This window comes from Sus scrofa, chromosome 14 (assembly GCF_000003025.6).
Source record: "Sus scrofa isolate TJ Tabasco breed Duroc chromosome 14, Sscrofa11.1, whole genome shotgun sequence".
NCBI lineage: Eukaryota > Metazoa > Chordata > Mammalia > Artiodactyla > Suidae > Sus > Sus scrofa.
Genome location: NC_010456.5, coordinates 71,240,352 through 71,265,533, shown reverse-complemented (window position 1 = coordinate 71,265,533; position 25,182 = coordinate 71,240,352). Strand labels below are relative to the sequence as shown.

General features: G+C 35.9%; 1 protein-coding gene across 9 annotated transcripts in view; it reads left to right on the top strand.

Annotated features, from left to right (window-relative positions):
* HERC4 (HECT and RLD domain containing E3 ubiquitin protein ligase 4) overlaps positions 1 to 25,182 on the top strand; it is a 143,418-nt gene that overhangs the window by 3,984 nt on the left and 114,252 nt on the right. For 2 of the 9 annotated variants that reach the window (XM_021072876.1, XM_021072877.1), the window contains exon 3: positions 3,220 to 3,352. The exons of the other annotated variants lie outside the window; for them this stretch is intronic. The gene's annotated coding sequence lies outside the window, so the exon portion shown is untranslated. The remainder of the gene's footprint in view (positions 1 to 3,219; positions 3,353 to 25,182) is intronic. 9 annotated transcript variants of the gene reach the window in all.

The window sequence follows — 25,182 nt, the reverse complement described above, 5'->3', positions numbered from 1 at the left end:
CTTTGAGGTTGTCATGTTGTTAGACATGAATGGTAATTTATCGATATGTATTTGTTATTATTGCATCAGAGGCAGATGAATTCTTTACCTTTTTTGCTTAGCTTGGAATGCTGCCTCAGGTTGAGATTTTCATGATATTGGGGCTCTTACCATTCTTATACTTAACAAGCCCCACAGAAATAACTGAACATATCTCTGTATTGCTTTAGTAATTTCTGAGAGGCTACAGAGCAAGTAGAAAATATAAATCTAGCACGTGGAAATTGCCAGTATAGTTACTGAAATTTACTAAGAGTTTAACTTTTTAAAATGTTATTTAAACACCTGTTCTGTGTCTAGGACAAGGTGGTAGACACTGTGCACGAATAGTATAATGATTATAGTGCCCGGAACAGCTTTCAACTCTATAGATGAGGTTCTGAGAAGCTTAACTAGCCAGAAGAGGCTTCTTCATGGTCATGCTGACATTGTGGTGATCGCATTGTGACATTTATATCACTCTTGATTCATTCTGGAAGCATTATTTGGCAATAAAAAATTGGGAGGGTGGGTTTACCTAAATTTTTGATAACTCTTCAGGATTGCCTAATTATCCAGAGTACATCACAGTCTATGGGATAGAAAAATGAAAGGTGTAAATTTTGTCTTTGAAAAATGTAGAGCCTGGGTTGGGTATTAAGGCTTACATAAATGAAATAATTAGAAAGAATTGAAATTTGATATGATATGGAATATATTTTGAAACTAGGAAGTTTAAAAAATGGAAAATGCCATTGTGGGATAGAATTAAAGATTTCTGGGAGAAAATGAAGTCGAATTTAATTCAATCATCGATCACTTAAATAGCTAGAATATAAATTTGGAGCTGAAGTAGCTTAGTTTTATGGAAGGAGGATCCTCATCCTGTGGCAAACTTTTTATTACCAGAAGTCCAGGTTCAATGATGTATTGAAATGTACCTAATTATAGAGGTAGGAGAAAGTAACATTTCAAAAGGAGGTAGCTGCTCTGATAGGGACTTCACTTTTTAACTTCAATTTTGATTGAAGGTGATTGGAGAATTGTTAACATTTTTGATTAGAATTATTTCCATTTGGAGTAATTCCTTAATGATTTAAATGTACTCCTTCCTTGACCATTTTTTGAATTTGTGAGTTTGAAGAATGAATTAGAAGACAAGGAATTCTTATTTAATTGATTTTAAAGTCTTCTGGTAACTGAGTGAATCTGGTTGAATTTTAGGACCATGTAATAAACATAATTCACTTCATCAGAGCTTTAAACTTGTATCATAAAGAAAGCAAAGAAGAGAGCTAAGAATTGTTTTCTTGCAGAGATTGATTTATAAGCATACTAAATATTCTGAGCAGTAAAAGAGAAAGAGATGACCTTATTCCTTAAGGATAAGCTATTCATGAGTCATGATAATAAATACCAGAGGATTCAGTCTTAAAGTGTAATAAATAGATTTGACCTATGACCTATCAGAAGAAGTTTCCTTTCTGTATGTTTTAGTAACCACATGGGAAGGTTTCACTGATTTCCTCTACTATACCAAGACTACAGGTTATGCCCATGTTCATCTCTGTTCTCTTGTATATGTACATCCCTTGGTATCACTACGAGCTCTGAATTATTTCCAGAAGAAGTGAATATCTTTCATTCTCCTGTATGAATTTTTCCTTCATAAGAATTAAAAAAAAATTTTTTTTTAAATTTAGAGGCTCTCCATTTTTTCCCTAATTCATAGCTAACAGGTAAATAGTGTATTTAATCTTCAGAATGCTAGGCCAGTCCACCTAAGTAAATTTTTAGTTTTGTTTTTATATATCCTTTCAAATTTACTTCTGAAACCTTTAAGATAACATTTAGGAAGTATACTTTTCTTAAGAAGATCATATACTCACTGTGCATATAGCCATAGGTATAATTTGGTGACCAAGGTCCTAAATATATGTTTTACACATCTGTTTCCATTTCTTTTGTGTTAGAAATAGTGCTAAAATTATGTCCATAATTTGCAAATAATGTGATACAGCTCTGTTTAAAAAGACTGTTTTAATAGCTTTTTATGGTGTATAAAGTTCTTTCAAATAGATTATGTATCTCATTTAATCCTCACAGTAGTCTTGTAGTCTGCTAGGGGAGGTGTTATGGTCCTCCTTTTTCAGATGAGAAAATTGTTGTTAAAAGAGATTAAGAGACTAAGAGTCACTAGAGAAGCAAATATCAAGAAACTACTATAAATCATGTGGTTTATCCCACAGAGTTTTTCCCTGCCATATTTTGAAGGTAGAGGAATATTTATTCATCTAGAAGAAAACTAGTCTGCATCATTCTTTTAATGTAATTCTAAGGGTTTAAAAATATCTCTTAAAAATTACTATTTTATAACTAAGTTTGTATAATGAAGACATTGTGTTTTATTATCTCTCCCCTGCCCCTTCCCTGTGCATAAACTCAAAGAGAAGACGTTTTAGGAACCATATAAGAAGGTTGAGAGTTCTAGTTTCAGATGTCATGTTTTATCAACACAAACTAAAAATTCAAATTATGTATTTTGTTCTTAAACCAAAGACTAACTTGATTAGCAAAGCAAGTAATAAAGTTTTGACTAGTGTAAAATTTATTTTAGCTTATATTTACCTCTTTTACAGAAGGTATAAAGTTATGAGCATTGATTGCTTTCTGTATCCCAAAGTGTTAATTTCTTGTTGGTCATTTGAATAAAAACATTTTAGTCATATAGCAGTAATTATTTGCTTGCCTTTCCTGCTTCTTCATTTTCTGACCTGCTCTCTCTGTTCATAAAACATAAATCTGTAAATGAACTCCTTAAAATATAGTTAAAATTTTAAAAGTAATGTAGGAAAATAAATGTATAAATGTGGGAAATAAAATTATTCACATAACAGTAGGTTAAAAATGCCAAATTATCCCATAGATTTCTTATTGAACCAAAGCATATAATACCAGAGAAACTCGTTATGTTTTATAACTCCTGATTTTCACAATACTTTCTAAGGAAGAGAAAGATGTGGCTGATATGAAGACTTGAAAAAATAATTACTTGGGTCAGGAATGGAGGCTTGCTTTGGACGCTTTACTTTGAGAAAGGTTAGTGCCCAAGAACTGCAGTGTCAAGGGTAGGGAAAAAATCATAATGCAAACAGATGACTACTGTTAGAGAGATGTATAATAATACTTTACTTTGTGTAGGACCCTACATCTGAGGAATTTCAAGAGCATTACACAATAACTCATGGTTCCTTTCAAAATGCTTGTGACACAGTTTGCAAGAATTATCCTCATCTTAGGGGATAAATTTACGGAGAAAAGGCAGCACAAGTTGGTAAGTAACTTGTCAAAACAGCAGATGACTGGTGAACAGCTGTAAATTGAATCTGCAAATTTAAGTCAACCAGTCTTATGTATAGAATTATTTACAGTAATATCTTCTGTTTGAGGCCAATCAAATACTAATGCACAGATTGGGTCTTTTTTGCCATTTTATTTGATGGCCTGTTGAAATGAATCATTATTTTACCAAGATGCTTGCGTTGTAATACCACTTTGTACTTCATTATAACCTTGTGTGGTATGAAGAATATTTAAACAAAAAACCAGAAACTTACTATCGTAACAGCCAGTCTTTTTTCTTTCTTCTGTTACATATCGTATTCTATATCCCTTTGTTGTCTAATGCTATGCTTTGCTGCTATCCAAGGTCCATACTAACTGCCAGGCACAACTGATTGGTGGCTAACATTGGAACTTGGATTAATTATCTTGTTTCAGGTTGGCCATGTAGCTCTCTGTAGAATGTATTGGTTTGGTGAATGCTTTATAAAACCATTAACCCACGGAGAAGACGATAATAGTAGATGCCTAATCTGAGCAGTCTAACGAATAGAAGCTTCTTTACATTATTTGGAACCAACACCTTTCTCTTTGTGTTTGGTATGTTAGTGTTTTTATATGATTGGACGTGAGCCACATATTTTTCTTGAAAGAACAAGAGTATGGAAGATTTCAGTTATATAGTTTGAGAAGTTACTAAGGATTCCTACTGCAGATGACAGCCTAGGTGGTCTAATTTCCATCATCTCCTTAGTTTAAGTACAGTTGTCTCTCAGTGTCCATGGAAGATTGGTTCCAGCAACCTCACAGATTAAAAAAAAAACTGGATTTTTAAAACTAATAGAGGAAATGTATTCAGCCATCGTTACAGGGTTTCTTTGGACTAGGATGGTATTAGTGAGTAGAAAGGTAGGAAACATTAATGAAGAAACCACCTTAAAGAGCCTGTGGTTTATCTTCTTTGATTTTTTTTTTCCATGCTGGTAGAATTTAAAAGGCAATACTTATTTTTATATTTTAATGAATCATTATAGTTGCTGTGCATAATTGTGTTATTAGAGGTTATTCTATTAAAAGGGAAATTTTTTTGATTTTGATAGCTCCTTTAAAACCATGATACTTGCTTGGAATTACTCTTTTTTCTTCAGTTCTGGCATGGCAGAATTTTAGTTTAGTGTTTGTTGGAAAACATTCTATAAGAATGTAAGGAAAACATTCTGTAAGCCTTTAGTAATGAGTTTTTTACATTATTTTGAAACATCTTAATTCTGTATTAATATCTAAGTTTCATTTTAATTTATTCCTTTGCTGGGTGTTACACTATTCTGAAATAACACGTTTTTAGTTTTTCATGATATTGTTAGATATTGGTAGGAAAATCAGGAAATATAAGAAAATAAAAATTAACCATAATGCCATGATGCACAGATAAATACTACTGTCATTTGACATTTTTTCTATGCTTATATATGTTCCTAATTATGCACTGGGAATATATTGTTTCCCAACTTTTTTCCAGTAATAGTTGAATGACAATTTAGTAATTATTTCCCTATGTTTTTATTTTATTTTATTTTTTTATTTTTTGTCTTTTTTGCTATTTCTTGGGCCGCTCCCGCGGCATATGGAGGTTCCCAGGCTAGGGGTTGAATCGGAGCTGCAGCCTCCGGCCTACGCCAGAGCCACAGCAACACAGGATCCGAGCCGCGTCTGCAACCTACACCACAGCTCACGGCAACGCAACGCCGGATCCCTGAGCAAGGGCAGGGACCGAACCCGCAACCTCATGGTTCCTAGTCGGATTCGTTAACCACTGTGCCACAACGGGAACTCCTCCCTATGTTTTTAAAATACTGTTTAGGGATATCATTAATGATTTTTTAACATTTCATCATTTAAATGTACCAAAATTTATTTGTGTTCTCTATTTTCTGGAATTTATATCCAGGTTTTTGTTGTAAGTAATGCTGCCATGAACATATACATCAATTTAGTCTTTATTTGCATCCCTGTTTATTTCTTTAGGAAAAAAGAACATCTTTAATTTTAACAAATCTAGAAGGAACAATAACTAAATTTAATGTATTAAAAATTTTTAAGCATAGTTGTTCCTCACTTTATATTGGTGCCGTATAGAGTTGAATAGTGTAACCCTTTGGAATGGAGTGGATTGTAGGTGCGTTTCTATAGAGAAGATAGCATATGAACTGGAAAGGTATGTAATATTTCAAGGAGAAAATAATGAAGAGGTGTGCTTTAGAGATAAAGCAGCTCAAGTGGTAATAGGCAAATTTGAGGGCTATTAAGGGAATGGTAGTCCAGTTAACTGAAATATCTGGGAAGGTTTGAGAAATAAAATTGAGGTCAGATAATAGAGTTAAATTGGAGAGCTTGAATTTAGTTTGGTGGATATCCTCAGATAGTTTATAAAGGGTACTACAGATTTTTATAAAGGAAGGGAGAGAATTTGGAGGTAAATAAATTAGTTGGGCTAGAATAGTAGTCCTTTAAAACAAGAAGGGAGCAGATTGATGAAGGAGAGATTTAGGGAGACGGGATGGACAGGCTTTGGTAACTAGGTGGAAGTGAACGGTAAGGGTAAAGGGAAGAGCCAGGTATGATTCTAGGTTGAATCAGTAATTAATAGAAATAGGGAATTCAGGAAGAGGAGTGTTAACTGTTTTGTTTTAGGAGGAGAGAGAAGATTTGGTGAGGTGAATTGTGTTTTGCTAACAGTATTCAGTAATCAGTAATAAATTCAGTACTGTAAGTAGGGAAAAACATCAGAACTAAAGGCATGAAATCTTTTATTTCCAGTTTTGTTTTATCTTTAGTTGAAAGTAGGCTAACATTCTCCTTGGTTCCAGCCTGTCAAACAATTAATGATCCACTAACAATACTTAATTTTGTGCTTTTAGGAGACTGTTTAAAGTACCTGGCAATGTAATATCATTGTAAATTTGAAGTAACCTAAATGGTTGCCTACTCTAATGTTTTGTAAACTTGAATTTTTATGTACAGATAAAATTAAAACATTTATTTACAAGGTACCACTTGATAGCTGACTTATTTGAATTTTATTAATAAGTTCATTTGCTTATTTAACTGAGAGAAGCTTACTAGTTAATGCCTGACTTTATGACTTCCTTCCAGATTTTACTGGAAACAAAAGTTTTGAAGGCACAGATGTAGTCACATAGAAGTAGTTATTGGAGTTCCCGTCGTGGTGCAGTGGTTAACGAATCCGACTAGGAACCATGAGGTTGCGGGTTCGGTCCCTGCCCTTGCTCAGTGGGTTAAGGATCCGGCGTTGCCGTGAGCTGTGGTGTAGGTTGCAGACGCGGCTCGGATCCTGCGTTGCTGTGGCTCTGGCGTAGGCTGGTGGCTACAGCTCCGATTCAACCCCTAGCCTGGGAACCTCCATATGCCGCGGAAGCGGCCCAAGAGATAGCAACAACAACAACAACAACAACAAAAGACAAAAAGACAAAAAAAAAAAAAAAAAAAAAAGAAGTAGTTATTGATTCCACAATATCTGACATAGTTGTAATTATAAACTGTGTATGTGCTGGCATGTAGGCAAGAGTCCTTGGGAAATGCTGTTGGTTCTGTGAGAGGGAAATGGGAATGAGGAAGGAACAGGATAAGACTTTAAAAGAGACCCTAGGGAGCAGAATTAGGAGCTTCTGAAAATAATTGGACAAAAGTTTATCTTTTCTTTACCTATAAATTCTTTGAAGAAGTTTGTGATTGCTTCCCACAGTTGATCCCAAGTATTTATAAATTAGGACTTGTATACTTTCTGCTTTCTGATAAAGGTATTGCTCAGCTGTAGGTTTCATAACTAGACTGTCTAACAGTAATGAACCTCATGGGTATTTACTTAATCTTTTGAAAAATAATTAGGTAAAATCCTGACAGGTTGCTGTTATCTCTGCCTGAACATAAGTCTATTTCTGCACTTAGTTGTGAGCTGAGTAAACTTCTGCAACTGGGAATAAGGGGGAAAGGAAATATAGAAGTTAATATGAAAATGTAAAGGGAGAAGAAAGATACCAACCTCATAATTGGAGGGAAACTTAATAATGAGAAATATTTAGAATATATTATTTAGAAACTAGAATGCTGATATTTAAAAATAATAGTAAAGACCGTTATGTGTCAGGCATTGTGCTATATCCTTTATACATTGTCCACAAGCCTTAAACCCACTCTGCAAAGTACATATTAACTGAGTTTTATAGGTGAGAGAAATACAACTTCAAGAGGTTGAATAACTTACCCAAAGTCAAAATTAAAACCTAGTGAACACAGCAAAGGAAACCATTGACAAAACAAAAAGTCTACTGTATGGGAGAAGATATTTGCAAATGATATGATAAGAGGTTAATATTCAGCATATATAAACAGCCCATACATCTGAATATCAAAAGACAACCTGATTAAAAAGTGGGCAAAAGGAGTTCCTGCTGTCACACAGCAGGTTAAAAATCTGGCTGCAGTGTAGGTTTTGCAGCTGCAGCTCAGATTCAGTCCTTGGCCCAGGAACTTGCACATGCTGTAGGTGCGGCCATAAAAAATAAAAAGTTGGGAGTTCCCATGATGGCTCAGTGGTAATGAACCTGACTAGTATCCATGAGGATGCAGGTTTGTTCCCTGACCTCGCTCAGTGGGTTAAGGGTCCGGTATTGCCGTGAGCTGTGGCATAGGTCTCAGACATGGCTCAGATCTGACATTGCTGTGGCTATGGCATAGGCCAGAAGCTACAGCTCTGATATGACTCCCATCCTGGGAACTTCCATATGCCCTAGGTGGCCCTAAAAAGCCAAATAAATAATAAAAAAGTAGGCAGAAGGAGTTCCCACTGTGATGCAGTGGGTTAAGATCTGGCATTGTCTCTGACAGTGTGGGTTTGATCCCTAGGACAGAGCTGTGGCATAAGTCACAGCTGTGGCTTGGATTTGATCCCTGGTCTGGGAATTTCCATACGTTGCAGGTGCAGTCAAAAAAAAAAAAAAAAAAAAAAAAAAAAAAGTGGGCAGAAGACCTGAATAGACATCTTTTTAAAGAGGACAGACATATAGCCAGTAGGCATGTTAGAAGATGTTCCACATCACTAATGCTGAAAGAATTGAAAATCAAAACCGTAATGAGGAGTTCCTGTCATGACTCAGCGGAAGTGAATCTGACGAGCATCCATGAAGATGTAGGTTCAATCTGTGGCCTCACTCAGTGGGTTAAGGATCTAGCGTTTCTGTGAGCTGTGGTGTAGGTCACAGACGCAGCTTGGATTTAGCGTTCATGTGGCTGTGTTGTAGGCCAGCAGCTACAGCTCTGATTCGACCCCTAGCCTGGGAACCTCCATGTGTCATGGGTGTGGTCCTAAAAAGACAAAAAAACAAACCATAATGAGATAACTTTTCACACTTGTCAGAATGGCTATTATCAAAAAGACCGCAAATAACACATGTTGGCAGGGATGTGGAGAGAAGGGAAAACTTGTACCCTGTTGATGGGAATGTAAATTGGTGCAGCCACTATGGAAAAAAGTATGGCAGTTCCTCAAAAATATAAAAATAGAACAACTGTCTGACCCACCTATTCCACTACTGGCCATATATTTTAAAAGAAAACGCTAATTTGAAAGGATTTGTGTAGCACAATGTTCATAGCAGCAGCATTTATAATTGCTGAGATATGGAAGCAACCTAAGTGTTTATCAACAGATGTATGGATAAAGATGTGGGGTGTGTCGGTACATACACAAAATGGAATGCTACTTAGCCATTAAAAATATTGAAATTCTGCCATTTGCAACAACATGGGTGGATTTGGAGGGTGTTATATGTAGTGAAATAAACCAGAGAAAGACAAAATATTGTATGATATCACTTATATGTGGAATCTAAAAATAAAGTAGTGAATAGAACAAAAGAGAAACAGACAGATACCGAGAACAAACTAGTGGTTACCAGTGGGGAGAGGGAAGGGAGGTGGGGAAAGATAGGGGTAGGTGATTAAGAGGCACTACTATGTATAAATCAAGTAAACTACAAGGATGTATTGTGCAGCACAAGGACTATAACCAGTATTTTATAATAACTATAAATGGATTATAACCTTTAAAAATTGTGAATCACTATGTTATACACCTGAAACTTAACATAATATTGTAAATTAACTATACCTCAATTAAAAAACAAAAGCCTGGTGGAAACAAGGTGCAATTAGATGTCAACAATCAACACACACCATTTATAATAGCAAGAAAAAGATAAAATGACTCAGGAACAACCTAAGACATGTGTGAGACCTATGATAAGGAAACTTGAAAGCACTTATGAGGGACACAGAAAACTTGAATAAATGGAAACCACCGTTGTGGCTTAGGAATACTCAACGTACATAAGCCTGTCAGTTTCTCTAAAATTAGTTTGTCACTTTAATGTGATCTAATAAAAATACCAAGTGGTTTTTTCCCCAGGAACTAGACAAAGACAGAAATATATAGATAGAACTAGATATTAACATATTTTAATTTTAAAGCCTTGTTAGTTAAAACTGCCCCACAAATAGACATATTAACCCAGTAAAACAGAATATAAAGCCCAAACATAGATTTACAATCAATGGGGAAAAAAATGCAAGTGGGAGCTATTCAATAAATGACTTTGGAATAAGTAAGGGCATCATTTAGGGGGAAAAAATGTTGAATTACTACCTCATGCTATATTTATATTGGGTAAATTTGAAGTGAACCAAATATTTAAATGTAAAGACTAATGATAAATGTGCTCAAAGAAAACATGGACTTTTTTTTTTTTAATTTTGGAGTCAGGAAATCCCTTCTGGCTGAATTGTGAAAAGGCATGGAAAAGATAAACTACATGGAAGTAAAAATAATTTTTAGACATACAGATGGCTAAAAAACACGTGAAAAGATGTTCATCATTACTAATTATTGAGAAATGCAAATCAAAACCACTATGAGATACCACCTTATGCCGGCCAGAATGGCCGTCATCAGAAAGTCTACAAACAGTAAATGCTGGAGAGGGTGTGGAGAAAATGGAATCCTATTACACTGTTGGTGGGAATGTAAATTGGTGCAACCACTGTAGGAAACAGTATGGAGGTTCTTTAGAAAACTAAAAATAGAATTACCATTTGATCCAGCAATCCCACTCCTGGGCATCTGTCCAGAGAAAACCATGACTCGAAAAGATATACATACTCCAATGTTCACTGCAGCACTATACACAGTAGCCAAGACATGGAAACAACCTAAATGTCCATGGACAGAGGAGTGGATCAAGAAGATGTGGTATATATACATAATGGAATATTACTTGGCCATTAAAAGGAAAGAAATAATGGCATTTGCAGCAACATGAATGGACCTAGAAATTACCATGCTAAGTGGAGTTAGACAGTGAGACACCAAGAAATATGCTATCACATGTGGAATCTGAAAAAAGGACACAATGAATTTCTTTGCAGAGCAGATACTGACTCACAGACTTTGAAAAACTTACGGTTTCCAAATTAGACAAGTTGGGGGGGTGGGGGGATGCGCTGGGGGTTTGGGACGGAAATGCTGCGAAATTGGGTTGTGATGATTGTTGTACAGCTATAAATGTAGTAAAATTCATTGAGTATTTTAAAAGAAAAAATAAAAATAATTTCGTTAAGTAGAAGTCACTGTAACCTAAAGAAAGAAAATGGGAAAATATTTATGACTTATGTTACAGTCAAAATGCAAATCTCTGAGATACAAAGCACTCTTAGAAATTGCTGATATGAAGAGAAAATAAGCCAGTAGCAAAATGGCAAAGGATAGGAACAGGCATTTCACAGAAGAGCACATACAAATGACTTAAACAGTGAATGCTCTTCAGCGTCATTCATGCTAAGGGCAATCCCGAAGACTGTACTAAGATACCATTTTTTCACAGACCAGGTTAACAGAAATCCTTGAGGTTGATACTACTCTTCTGTATGATGAAACTGCCAGCAAACAAGTGTTTGTAGGTTGTTAGTGTAAATTGATAAGCCATTATGAGCGTTATTTTGTCAGAATCACTAATGAACATACCCTTTTTCCAAGAAGTCCAAGAATATAGCTCTTGGTTTGATAGCTACATTTGTACATGTACAGAATGAATGTTACTACAACATTGTTTATAATAGCAAAACATTAGAAACAGCCTTATGACAATATGTTGAAAACTGGTAAAATAGTTATGGTCCGTTCAATCAGTGTAATGCTAGCTATGTGGTTATTGAAGAGAATGAAGGAATTCTTTGTATGCTAAAACAGAAAGATCTCTAAGATTAAGTAAAAAGAGCAAGGTGTAGAACATTATATAGAAAGCTATATTTTTGGGTTAAAAAAACAGAGAGATGTTTGTATTTGCATATAATTACATCAAGAAAAACCCTGGAAGAATATATACAATCTGTAACTATTCTTGGTGCAGAGGTAAAATAAGGGATGAGAACTAGACTGGTAGAGGACATGGATGATAGAGATTTTTCACTATGTACCTTTTTTTTTTTTTTTTTTTAAGGACTGTACCTGCAGCATATGGAAGTTTCCAGGCTAGGGGTCAAACCAGCCACAGCTGCTGGCCTATACCACAGCCACAGGAGTGCGGGATCTGAGCTGAGTCTGCGACCTACACCACAGATCACCGCAATGCTGAATCCCCGACCCACTGAGTGAGGCCAGGGATTAAACCCACATCCTCACGGATATTCATCAGATTCATTTCCACTGTGCCACAATGGGAACTCTCCATACCTTTTTTAAAAAAAAGATAAAACAGTTCTTGGATGGCCTAGTGGTTAAGGATCTGGCATCATCACTGCTGTGGTGCAGGTTTGATCCCTGGCCCAGGAACTTGTGCATGTGCTGGTGTGCCCCCCGCCCCATATGGACCTATTTATTTCTTTTTATTATTATTATTATTTTAATAAGAGTCGGCTCTGGAATTAGACTGCAAATCCTGGCTGTTAAACTTCTTAGCTGTGTTATCTGGGGCACATAGCTTAACCTCTTTGTGTTAAGTGTTCTTTTCTGTGAAATTAGGATATCACTCCTTTGGCTGGGGCTCCATCCCTGGCCCAGGAACTTCCCCATGCTATGGGTGCAGCCAAAAATAAATAAATAAAGCAAAATTAGGATAATCATGCCAAAGGTGCTTGTAAGGATTGAGATAAACATGAAGTGCAAAGAACAATGCCTGGCATTTGGTAAGTGCTCAATAAGTGTTTTCTTAGAAGGGCTGTTAATATTAAAGTGGGAATCTAATTTTAGGTAAGCCTTACACTGAAGTGGATAATAATGCCGTTTCTATATTTGTCTTGAGATAGACAACACATACCTTTTTTTCCCCCCTTTTTCAGCTGCACCCACAGCATATGGAAGTTCTTGGTCAGGGATTGAATCCATGCCACAGCTGCCACCTGTGCCATAGCTGCACGAACGTCGGATCCTTAACCAGTTGCTCTGGGCTGGAGATCAAACCCATGCTGCCACAGAGACAACACCAATTCATTAACCCAGTGTGCCATAGGGGTACCTCCTAAATAATACATATCTTTTGATTTACAACTGAAATTCAGGCATTTATTCAACAGTGTCTTTCTACTTTGTCCCAGACTTTGTGCTAATCATGAAAGTACTTATTTATGTTTTGTCTTTATTTACTTCATTGGAGCTCATACTCAAAAATTATGCCAAAATTTAAAAAAATATATATGTGTGTTTCACTTGGAGGTAATGTTATATTGGAACAAGATATGAGTAGGATTCCTTTACTGTTAGACTTATTTTAAAATATAATAGAAAAACCAAAGATGCCTTTTTTGTTCTTGTGAGAAACACATAAATGATAGAAATTAGATTCAGCATTTATTTTCAGAAAGTTATATTTAATGAAGAATAATTAGAAATTTTCCTAGTCCATTCAGACTGCTACAGCAGAATTACTATAGTCTGGGTGTCTTAAACAACAGACATGTACTTCCTACTGTTTTTGAGGCTGGAGAGTCCAAATCAAGGCGCTAGCAGGATGTGCTTGTTGGTTCATTGATGGCCATCTTTTCATTGTGTCCTCAAATGGCAGAGAGGTAAGGGAGCTGAGAAAGGTCACTAATCTCACCCTTCACCCTTATGAGGTGAGGGTTTGACCCTTATGACATTATTACCTCCACAAGCCCTACCTTCCTAATAACATCATTTTGGGGGTTAAAATTTCAGCATATGAATTTTAGGAGGACAAGGCATTCAGTCTGTGATAGAAAGTATAGTTTATGTACTGATGTTTTGAGGAACAGACACAAATTCTGCTTATTTACACTTTTAAACCTGCTCTTCCCAAAGGGATAAGCTGACCTTTAAATTTAAAATAGTTGCATTTTGTTACAGCTTTCCACCTTTTTTTTTTTTTTTTTTGCTTTTTAGGGCAACACTCTTGGCATATGGAAATTCCCAGGGCTAGGGATCAAATCAAGCTGCAGCTGCTGGCCTGTACCACAGCCACAGCAACATGGGATCCGAGCAGCATCTGTGACCTACACCGCAGCTCACAGCAATGTCAGGTCTGTAACCCACTGAGGGAGGCCAGGGATCCAACCCATCTCCTAAAAGATGTTAGGTTCCTAACTTGCTGTGCCACAGCGGGAACTCCTACAGCTTTCTGCTTTTATTTTGTATTTGCAGTTATTTTATACCAGTGTGACTGGTATTTGCTTAGTATATAAGTAAGCTGTTAATAAATGGGCATCCCCTGCTTATATTGTGTTTGTCTATGGGAGAAATTTACACATTAAGGAAAGACAAATAGGCATATTTCTGAGATTATATAACCAACGAAATGTGGAGAACAAAAAAGGGACAGTTTAAATGGGAACCACTGTACTGTAAGTTAGCTGTCTTTGTCTTTCTAAAACAAACTGCGAAAGCAACTGCTCTTTCTTATTTATTAATACTTCTTAAATTCACTTAGTTTCAAATCTTAGAGACACCTCTGGTGTGCTTACTAACCTATAGCACCAATATTGATTCAGTTGCCAAATCTTTTTCTTTCCTCATTAACTTTCTCTTGTTCTGTTTTTTGTGTTTTTTGTTTTTGTTTTTGTTTTTGTTTTTTTTTCTTTGCAAATGGTTAAATATATGAGCTTGAGCTAGTTATTTTAACCTTTGGGCCCCTAATATTGTCCAATCTCAATCTAAAATTCTTTGTTTTTATTCTCATTAGATTGTTACTAGTCTGTGCAAGAATTGTGGCCGTAGCTAACTGATCTGTTTCAGTCCATCCTTCTTTAAATGTTCTACAGCATATTTCTGTTTCTGTCTCTTGAATATTGCCCAGGTGAAGTGTACTCTCCTATATCTCCCTTATTACTCTTATCAGAACCCAAGTCTTGTGTTTTATGCAGTATCAAGCACAGTTTTCTGGCATTGAGTAAATAAGTTGCATCGTTGTCTTCCTATTATATAATTATTTGGATAAAAGTCTACTCTACCACATCAGTTCCTGGAAGGTAAAAACCTTTTACATGTTTTACATCACCTGCAGCATGTGGTTGTTCCTGTCACGGCCATGGAAACATTGACTCTGAGCCACATCTGTTACCTACACTGCCGCTTGTGCCAGTGCCAGATCCTTAGCTCACAGAGCAAGGTCAGGGATTGAATCCATATCCTCATGGACACTATGAGGTTCTGGGTTCTTAACCTACTGAGCCACAATGGGAACTCCAAAAACTTCTTACATCTTTATCACTAAAGTCACAATAATTATGTAGCACACAGAGGGAACACAAGGGTGTTTGTTGAATGAACATGTGATCAATGTATTTATTTATTGGGTGTACAATAGGAAGGAAGGAAAATTGTAGATAGGCTCTCCTTTTGATAAGCTGATGGCGATCAGCTACTTTATAACCAAAACATATTCATTTATAACTATACATTCTTAAAGCAGTTTTAAATTTTTATGTTGGGTATGGTATGATAAAGTCAATGTGACCATAAGGAGAAATGAGAATGCAGCTTGGAAGCAGTTTATTATACTCACTGGTTCCAGAGGGAGGAGCTCACTGTATGCCACACAGAGCTGCAGGGGAAGATACCAGGGTAGTCAGGAGGCAGAAAGCAAAAACTCATGGGAGATCTTAGGTTGTAGCCTTTATTGTGGTTTTCCTGGGAATGGCAGAATGGGTAGAATAAATAGTTTAGGTTGGCTAGTTTAATTCCTCCAGCCTTTGGTCTAAAGGATTGGTTTCACGTTTGCTAGTACCTAGCCCTGGGATGATTTAAGGTAGGAAAAATACTGGTTCTGTGTGTGAGAGTTAGATAAGAAGATAGTTAGTGGCAAAACTCTGGATTGGTCAGTTTGCCTAAGAAAGGCGTGTTAGTAGGCAGGTTGTTATCTTTAGGAATTAGACAGCCCTTGGGAGGGGCTGACACTTTTGGTGTCTGTAAGCCCCTCCTTCCACCCTTCCTATGTCAGCATTAAGAGTAGAGAAAGTAAGAAAATATAGTTATTATAATTAGCCCTGTGATGAATGGATGCCAAATAAAGAATACACAGAATAAGAACTCTGCCAATATATTTTGAGGATTCATTCTTGCTAGTCTTGAAAAAAATTGAAATAAAGCAACTGTTTGATTGATACTATATTTATGTTGGGGTCTTTGTATTTCAATTTTGCTTCTCTTTTCCTCTTTAAAGCAGCTAAAATTTCAACAGTTGCTAGCCATCCAGAAAGCACTTTCCTAAAGAAAAAATACTGTAAAGCCCTAAATATTTGTGCAGTTTAAAGTATATTTTGAAAATAAATTATTAAAACATAATCTTGTTTGTTGTTCAAGTGATATTAACAAAAGGACAGCAGTTCAATAAGTAGGGAAATATTTATATTTTAGTGCCTTTATCTGTGAAGCAGGGATGATAATACACCTGCTGCTTCATGGTGTTATGAGGATTAAACGAGATGAAATAAAGTGCTTAGCACAGTACCAGGCACATAATTGTTATACTTGTATGTAGATAAAATGCATAAAGGGGATATGAACGTAAAAACATATCCATTATAAAGAGTTCCTTAGTTGTGGACTGTCAACTAAGATGTTTTAAGTTATCAGGGAACTCATTAAGATGTTTTCATGACTTTAAGTTACACTATTCCAAATTCCTATTGGTAATTATTGGTAATAATTTTAGAGAATGAGCATTTTCATTAATGTTTTTAGTTTTATTTAATTCTTAATTATATTTTATGATGATCATTATATGCATTATATTAGATATCCTTTTAAAAGTGTCTGTAAACAATTTTACTTTAAGAGTAAGGAAGGACATGGAGTTCCCCTCATGGCTCAGCAGTTAATAAACCCAACTAGGATCCACGAGGATGTGGGTTTGATCCCTGGCCTCGCTCAGTGGGTTAAGGATCTGATGTTGCCGTGAGCTGTGGTGTAGGTTGCAGACATGGCTCGGATCCTGTGTTGCTGTGGTTGTGACATAGGCCGGCAGCTGTAGTTCCATTTGGACCCCTGGCCTGGGAACCTCCATATGCCATGGGTTCGGCCCTAAAAAAGCCAAAAAAAAAAAAAAAAAAAGAGAGAGAGAGAGAGTAAGGAAGGACATGCCTTGAGTAAAATAGCCCTTTGGTTATTTGTTATCTCTGTAACAAAATTAGCAATATGATTATTTAAAGTAAAAAAAGCATTCTGGGTTATTGGTGCTATTCATTAATCCCAAGTGCTTAATGTCTTCATCTTTTAAAAAAATCAGAATCGGGAATTCCCATTGTGGCACAGCAGAAACATATCCGACTAGTGACTATGAGGTTGCAGGTTCGATCCCTGGCCTCGCTCAGTGGGTCAAGGGTCCAGTGTTGCCATGAGCTGTGATGTAGGATACAGACCCGGCTCAGATCCTGCATTGCTATTCCTTCCCTATATAGATAATCATTTTAATAGAACTATTAATTTCTATTACATGGGTATTCCATAATTTATTTACCTACCTATTACTGGAAATCAGATTATTTCCTGTCATTATTATTGTTTCCCAAAAGGAAATTTTCTTGGTCAGAGGCATGCATGTTTAGAATTGGAAACTTTACAGGAATGTTTTGATCCTGAAAACATTTATTTAAGTATATTCAGTTGCTAGGTCTGCCATAACAAAGTACCACAAATTGGATGGCTTAAGTGATAGAAATGTATTACCTCACATTTCTGGAGGCTAAAGATCCAGGATCAGGGTATCAGCAGCATTGGTTCCTTCTAAAGGCTAAGAAGGAAGGATCTGTTCCAAGCCTCCTCTCCTAGCTTCTGGTGGTTTGCTGGCATTGTGTTAGGCATTCCTTCACAATCCTTCAGTTCTCTTTGTGGGCTTGTCTGTGATCAAATTTTCTGTTTTATTAGGATACAAATCAGATTAAGGGTCTAGCCTGCTCCCATATGACCTCATCTTAATTAATTATGTCTTCAATGATCATTTTTCCAAAAAAAGGTACTGGTGTTAGGACTTTCAACATAGGGATTTTGGAGGAACTGAAGTTATCCCATAACAGTAAGATTTTGTGATCTGTAGATGAAAGAGAATATAGAGTAACATGATAATATTTTCCTTCAAATAATTGTTTTAGAATTTTGAATAAAGTGCAACTTTTAAGAGATGCTAGTTGTGAATATGTTACTAATAGTGTTTCTATTATTATTACCTTTGTAACCAAAGCACAACATTCTTTTTTTTCTGCTTACAAGTTTCTCAGAGTATGTTGTTATGATGGTTATATCTTATTATCAAGTTTAAACCTGTTTAACAAAAGAACTCTTTAATAGACCATCTTGTGTATTTTGTGATTGGTTATCTAGGAAGATGTACTCTGTGTACTGTTGTTAAATCAGTCTGAGTCTGAGCTCCCCTTGTGGTGCAGCAGTAACGAGCCCGACCAGGATCCATGAGGATGTGGGTTCAATCTCTGGCCCCTCTCAGAGGGTTAAGGATCTCACGTTGCCATGAGCTGCAGTATAGTCACAAAGGCAGCTTGAATCTGGCGTGGCTGTGGCTATGGCATAGACCAACAGCTACAGCTTGGATTTGACTCCTAGCCTGGGAACTTGCATACGCTGTAGGTGCAGCCCTAAAAAAATAAAAACAAAACAAAAAAAACCCAAAAACAACAACAAAACAGTCTAAGTCAATACTCAGGGAGCTTTTCATGGTCATTTCTGGATGTGCACACATGCAGAGCTGCAAAATGTGAGTATCTTATGTGTACAGCCCCAGCTGAGGTTCAACAAAGCAGTACTCTGCCTTCTTATTACGATACGTACTTTTTGCAGTATATTTAGGGCCACATTTTTTGCATTTTTGCACTTCTTGTTACTGATTTCATTGTTTAAAATGTCCTCTGAACAAACTGCTGAGGTGCTGTCTAGTATTCCTAAGCACAAAAATGCTGTGATAAGCCTTGTAAGAACATTCATTGAGACATGAGTTACAGTGAGGTTGGCTGTGAATTCAGTGTTAAGGCATCAGCAGTATAAATTAAGATGTGTTTAAACAGAAACACAAAACAAGGTTATGAACTGATTGGATGATGAAATGTGATCAGAGGCTTGTAGCAACCTAATCTTATATTTCCTCTAGGGGCAGTGATTCAGTATTTGCTAAATAAGTATCTGTGGTGAACTTCATAGAACATAACTACTATGAATAATGAGAATCAGTGTATTCCCAACTAGACTAAAATAAAAAGACTAAAAATTACAAGTGGATGTTTCCTAGAAGGATGGTGCAGTGGTGAAATAAATCGTCATATTTAGCATTCTTTTCTTCATACATTGTGCAGAGTTTTGCATTATATTTTAAGGAAGTGAGAAAGAAGTCTGGGGTCTCTGTCTTTGTAGCTTTTATTTTTCTCTTTTTGTGGCTTTTTTTGACTACAGTTGAGAATGTAAAAACTTTGTTTTTCTCTCCATAATGGCAAAGAGAGGAAAACTTACAGAGGAACATACTATTACTAAACAAATTAGAAGGTGAATGTAGAAAGTACCGCTATATGCATATGGTGAAATTCATCATTAAGAACTCTTAAAAGAGTGAGTGTGGAGATGATATTCTACATGAATTTTCACACACTCAGGAATTAATTACTATATTTGTTAGGTTCCAGAGGAAATAGGTTGTTCTGATCCATACTCAGATGGAAGAATTTCATCATTTAACATTTTACAACAAGAACCTGAACCTATTCTGTATTGCTAAAAGGGTGTGCAACACTATTTTTTCCCCATTATCTTTGTGCAGCAACATTTATTTGATGCAGTTGGTTAGTGAACAAATGCTGAGGTCAGATGTGCAAACAGAGGTAATTTGGAGGAAATAAATGATGTAGAAATGAAACCTGTCATTAGGTTGAACATTTTAATTGGTTTTTACAAATCCAAAAATGATGATGTTTTATGTTTATGGAGCCTTTTTCTCCTCAAATTATGTACCATCAGTTTTCAAAAATAATGCATTTTAGCAATGAAAGTGTAGGAAGAACCAGAAGTAATGATGAGCTAGGACCTGTTAAATTTGTATTTGGAATGTATCTGCTCTCAGTATTTACAAGATGGGTATATCTCTCTAGTTCTTTATCTTTTCTGTTTTTGCTCCTATTTCAGGAAAATGTTATTTTTCTTAGGACAGTCTCCTCTACCTAACTTTTCTTTGCCTTTTTGTGCTTTTCAAAACTGAATGTTCCTTTTTTTTCTTTAAGAGAAATACTGTGAACCATAAAAACTGATATGAACAGTGTTATTTCTCTCAAACTTTATATGAACATTTTGAAGCATAAAGAAAAATTGAAAGGATCACACAATGACCAACAGTTAACATTTTGCTACATATTTTTCTGTGTGTACTTCTATTTTTTAAAAACATACCTTATTTCTGAATTATAACTCTAATGATCATGTGCTATTATTAAACTGTTTCCAACAATTTTAGACATTATGTGTTCATAGTTCTAACATCTTCTGTAGCCCCCATTTATCAGAGAAATCAATTGTTTTTCAGTGGGCTTGCTGGAATAAGTTTTTCTTTTGTTTTCTATCCTTTTACTTACATATCCATACTTAACCTAAATTAAGGCAAATTTAATCCCTACTTATCCCTCTTTTTTCTGTGTTCCTTGGCCTTGAAATGAAAATGGAGCTCAGTGATTAAAATTTTAATAAGAGTTAGTGTAGTACCTGGTACATAGTAAATGCTCAAAAAATATTAGCTGTTTGGTTTGGAATGAACGCTGTTTTTTGCTCTTATTCATACAGTGCATCAAGCCAGGTTTTCTAGTAAATTTTTTGGTTTGTTTTGCTAGGTTCATTTATTCCCCCTTCATTCTTGCTCTCTTTTCAGGCCATTTTGTTTTAAGTATTCAACCAGAATTTGACCTGGATGAGAAATGTCTCAAATAGAACATCAATTTGACTTTCTAGTGTACTGGGGGGAAATGGTTGAGGCTTTTCATTTTGATTAGCCATTTAGAAAAAATGAGTAATTTTTAAAAAATTTTATGAAGAACTTATGGGTTTGTGTCTTTGATGTCTGAAATTCCTGATTAAATACTATTCCCAAGACATATAACTATGTTCTATTTAAAAATTTTTAAAATCCGGCGTTGCCGTGAGCTGTGGTGTAGGTCACAGATGTGGCTCGGATCCTGCGTTGCTGTGGCTCTGGCGTAGGCCGGCAGCTACAGCTACGATTAGACCCCTAGCCTGGGAACCTCCATATGCCGTGGGAGCAGCCCAAGAAATGTCAAAAAGACCAAAAAAAAAAAAAAAAAATTTTTTTTTAAATTACTTAAATTTTTCGAGTAGACAATATGTTCACATGGTTCAAAATCAAAATAATATAGTACACATTGATGAGGTTTGCTCTTAATATTTGACCAGTGTTTCCCCTTCTAACCACATCTCCTGTAGGTAACTATGTTTATTAGTTTTTTATCTTTGAATATTTGTAAGCAAATATGAATATTCATATTCTTCCCTCTTCCTTCACAAAAAAATAACAAATTGTGTACTTTATTCCATACTTGATTTTTTTTCTCCTTTAATAATATACCCTTGAAATCTTTCCATATCAGCATGTAGAAGTTCCCTCTTTTATTTTTTCAGAGCATAGTATCCCAGGGTGTGGATGGAAACCTTTATTGATGGATGCTTGGAATATTTTCAGTCTTTCGTTATTAGATACAGTACTGCAAATATATGTAAATACACACATAGTCACACACATGCACATATGTACTTGTACACTTCTCTCCTAGGTTCTCCAACTGGGGCCTGTCTAGACAAAGGAAAGATTAACAAAAGAAAAACATAACAGAAGTTTATTGCCTTGTTACAGAAGCACTCAGGAATGAGTAACTCAAGGGGGTAGTAGAACATGGTCTTATATAGCATCTTAACAAAAGAATAATAAATATAGAAATAACAAAACAAAAAAGACTGAATTTCTGTGGTGACAAATTTTTGGAAGGTAAATATTTGAGGGAACTTATGAAAGATAAGGGCTGGTTATTAAAGTTTGTAATGTGGTTTCTCCTGGTGCTGTCTCTGAGCTGGTACAGGTCTAGAGTTGTCTTCAATGATTAACTTCCGTCCTTCCTGGTAGAGCAGGAAGGGGGGACACATTTGCAAATTTATGTCCCGCTTTTAGGCACTTCAGGGAGAGCAGAGAGCTTTTCTTACATCTACTGCTTCTTAGTGGCCTTTAGCTCAAAATGACCCGTATGCCAAAGTGGTGTATTTTAGGGTGGCATATTCTGCTGCCTTTTAGTACTTATAGATATATCTGTAGAATATGGAATTGCTGGATCCAGAAAGTAATGGCATATGGTTTTGTTAAGTATCACCACATTCCTTTTCATAAAGGTGGTTCTGTTTTGTGCCCCCCCATCAGTATACAAGAGTGCCTTTTTCCCCAACAGATTGTTATCAAACTTTTCGGTTTCTGTAAGATGAAAAATGTTATTTTGATACATGTGTTTTTGTTTATGAACAAACTTTTTTTAAATAAACTTTTTGAGAGCAGTTTTAAGTTCACAGCAAAATTGAGCAGAAAGTACAGAGGGTTTCCATATACTCTATACTACACATACATGACCTCCCCCACTATCCATAGCCTCTGCCACAGTGGTACTTTTTTTTTTTTTTTTTACCATTAATGAACCCACATAGACACATTGTTATCATCCAGAGTCCATAGTTTACATTAGCATTCATTCTGTGATGTACATTCTGTAGGTTTTGCCAAATGCATGTACAGTGTAGTATTGTGCAGAATAGTAATAGTATCGTACAGAATAGTTTCACTACCCAAAAAAATCCCGGGTGCTCTGCCTATTTATCCCTCCCTCCCTTTAACCCCAGGCAACCACTAATCTTTTTACTATCTCCAAAGTTTTGTCTTTTCCAGAATGTCAAATTATTGTATCATGTATTTTGTAGTCTTTTCAGATTCTCTTGAGTTTCCTTCATGTGTTTTCATGACTTAATAGCTCATTTCTTTTTAGCACTGAAGAGTATTCCACTGTCTATCCGCATTTATCCATTCACCTACTGAAGGATGTTTTGATTGCTTCCAAGTTTTGGCAATTAAGAATAAAGATGCTGTAAACATCTGTGTGCAGGTTTTTGTGTGTACGTAAGTTTTCAGCTCCTTTGGGTAGATATCAAAGCACATGATATTTCATAGAAGAGTATGGGTCAATCAAGAGTATGGTTTTGTAAGAAATTGCCAAAGTGTCTTACCATTTTGCATGTCCACCAGCAGTGAATGAGAGTTACTGTTGCTTTATATTCTTACCAGCATTTAGTGTTGTCAGTGTTTTGGGTTTTGGCCATTTTAATAGGTGTATAGTGGTTATCTCAGTTTAATTTGTAATTCCTTGTGATGATACAGAACAAGCTTTCATATGGCTGCTTGCCATCTGAATGTCTTGGTGTGGTGTTGGTTCAGGTCTTTTGCATTGTTTTTTTAATAGAGTTTATTTTCTTGTTGAGTTTTAAGAGGGTTTTGGTTTTTTTTCAATGTGTATGTGTCTTTGGATAACAGTCTTTTATTAGATGTGCCTTTTGCACATATTTTCTTCCAATCATTGGCTTCTAATTCTTTTGATAAATGTAAACGCTTACAGTTGAAAAGAAAGGTACCCAAATTAAAAGTGTATGTCTATGAATTTTCTAAGTGAACATATTATTGGCTTCTCAGTGTAGTTTGAATTTTCATTTCTCTCATCAGTGAAGTTGAGCATCTCTTCCCTAGATAGAGGGACATTTCTTTTTCTGTGAACTCTCACTTCTTTTTCCCGTTTTTCACTGAATTATTTCTCCTCCCCCCCGTTAGTCTCTAAATAATAGGAAGGTTATTTGTTTGATATATGAAAACATTTTTCCCTTCTTTTCATTTTGCTTTTAGTTTGTTTTGCTGTATTTGAGAAAATAATTTGAATTTTCTCTAATAGATATGTGGAATCTCTTCCTCTTTCCTTGGCTACTTAGCTCAAGTGTCACTGATTTATTTCTTCCTAGTATCTTTCAAGGCTTTAATAGCATCTCATGTTCTGTACTGCCTTTTGTATAACTTTACCTTAGCATTTAATCACAGTCCTCATCTCACCTGCTTTTTCATAGATTGTAAACTCCTTAAAGACTAGAACTCGTGTTTCATTTATCTTTGTGTTTCTAATCCTTGGAGCATGAGAGGTATATAGTAATATTAATGTTTGGTACGAATGATTGTTTCTTCTTTGTTTCTTGTATTTTCGTACCTTTGTTTTTACAGCCACTGCAATCTAATTTAAGTACTCTTCGTATGTTGTTATTGAACCAACCAGTTGTTGTCTCCTCATTACTACATTTCCTTTGAAGATTGTTTTGGAGAGACATTGACTTGTTTCAGGGGCCTCTGTAAAAGATTTAACTGATCTTTTGTGCATTTTACTTCTTTCTTCATAGTTAAGATTTCTGGGAATTTTTTTTTTTTTTTTTTTTTTTGTCTTTTTGCCTTTTTGTAGGGCTGCACCTACGGCATATGGAGGTTCCCAGGCTAGGGGTCCAATCAGAGCTGTAGCTGCCGGCCTTTCCCAGAGCCACAGCAACGTAGGATCCGAGCTGCGTCTGCAACCTACACCACAGCTCGTGGCAATGCCGGATCCTTAACCCACTGAGAGAGGCCAGGGATTGAACCTGCAACCTCAAGGTTCCTAGTAGGATTCATTAACCACTGTGCCACGACGGGAACTCCCAAGATTTCTGGGAATGTTTTTTTTTTTTTTGGAGAGGACAGACAATATGTTACTTATTTTTTTGTTTTTGTATGTTTCTACAGTATAATTTTATAAAAAATTTACACAAAATATACACAAAAATGAGAGATTGATATAATGAACTCCCATGTACTGTTCATCAAATTCACTCATTATTAGCTCATAGTACTTTAAGGTAAGTACTTAGAATTGTACAGATTCCTGAAGGCTATCTAGGTACTAATCTCCACTCCAAAATGCAGTTGGCATTTATACATAGAGGTTTAAACCTCCTTAATGTAATCTGCTTTATCATTGAACAGCTGCATTTGCATATTGAACTAAAATATGCTTCTGAAGAAACCCTGATTGATTCGGTTTTAACAGCTCTGCAGCAAGAGACTGAGTTTATTGAGGACTTAGCTGTCTTTTTCTTTTTCTTTTAAGGGCCACATCTGTGGCATATGGAAGCTCCCAGCCTAGGGATCGAAT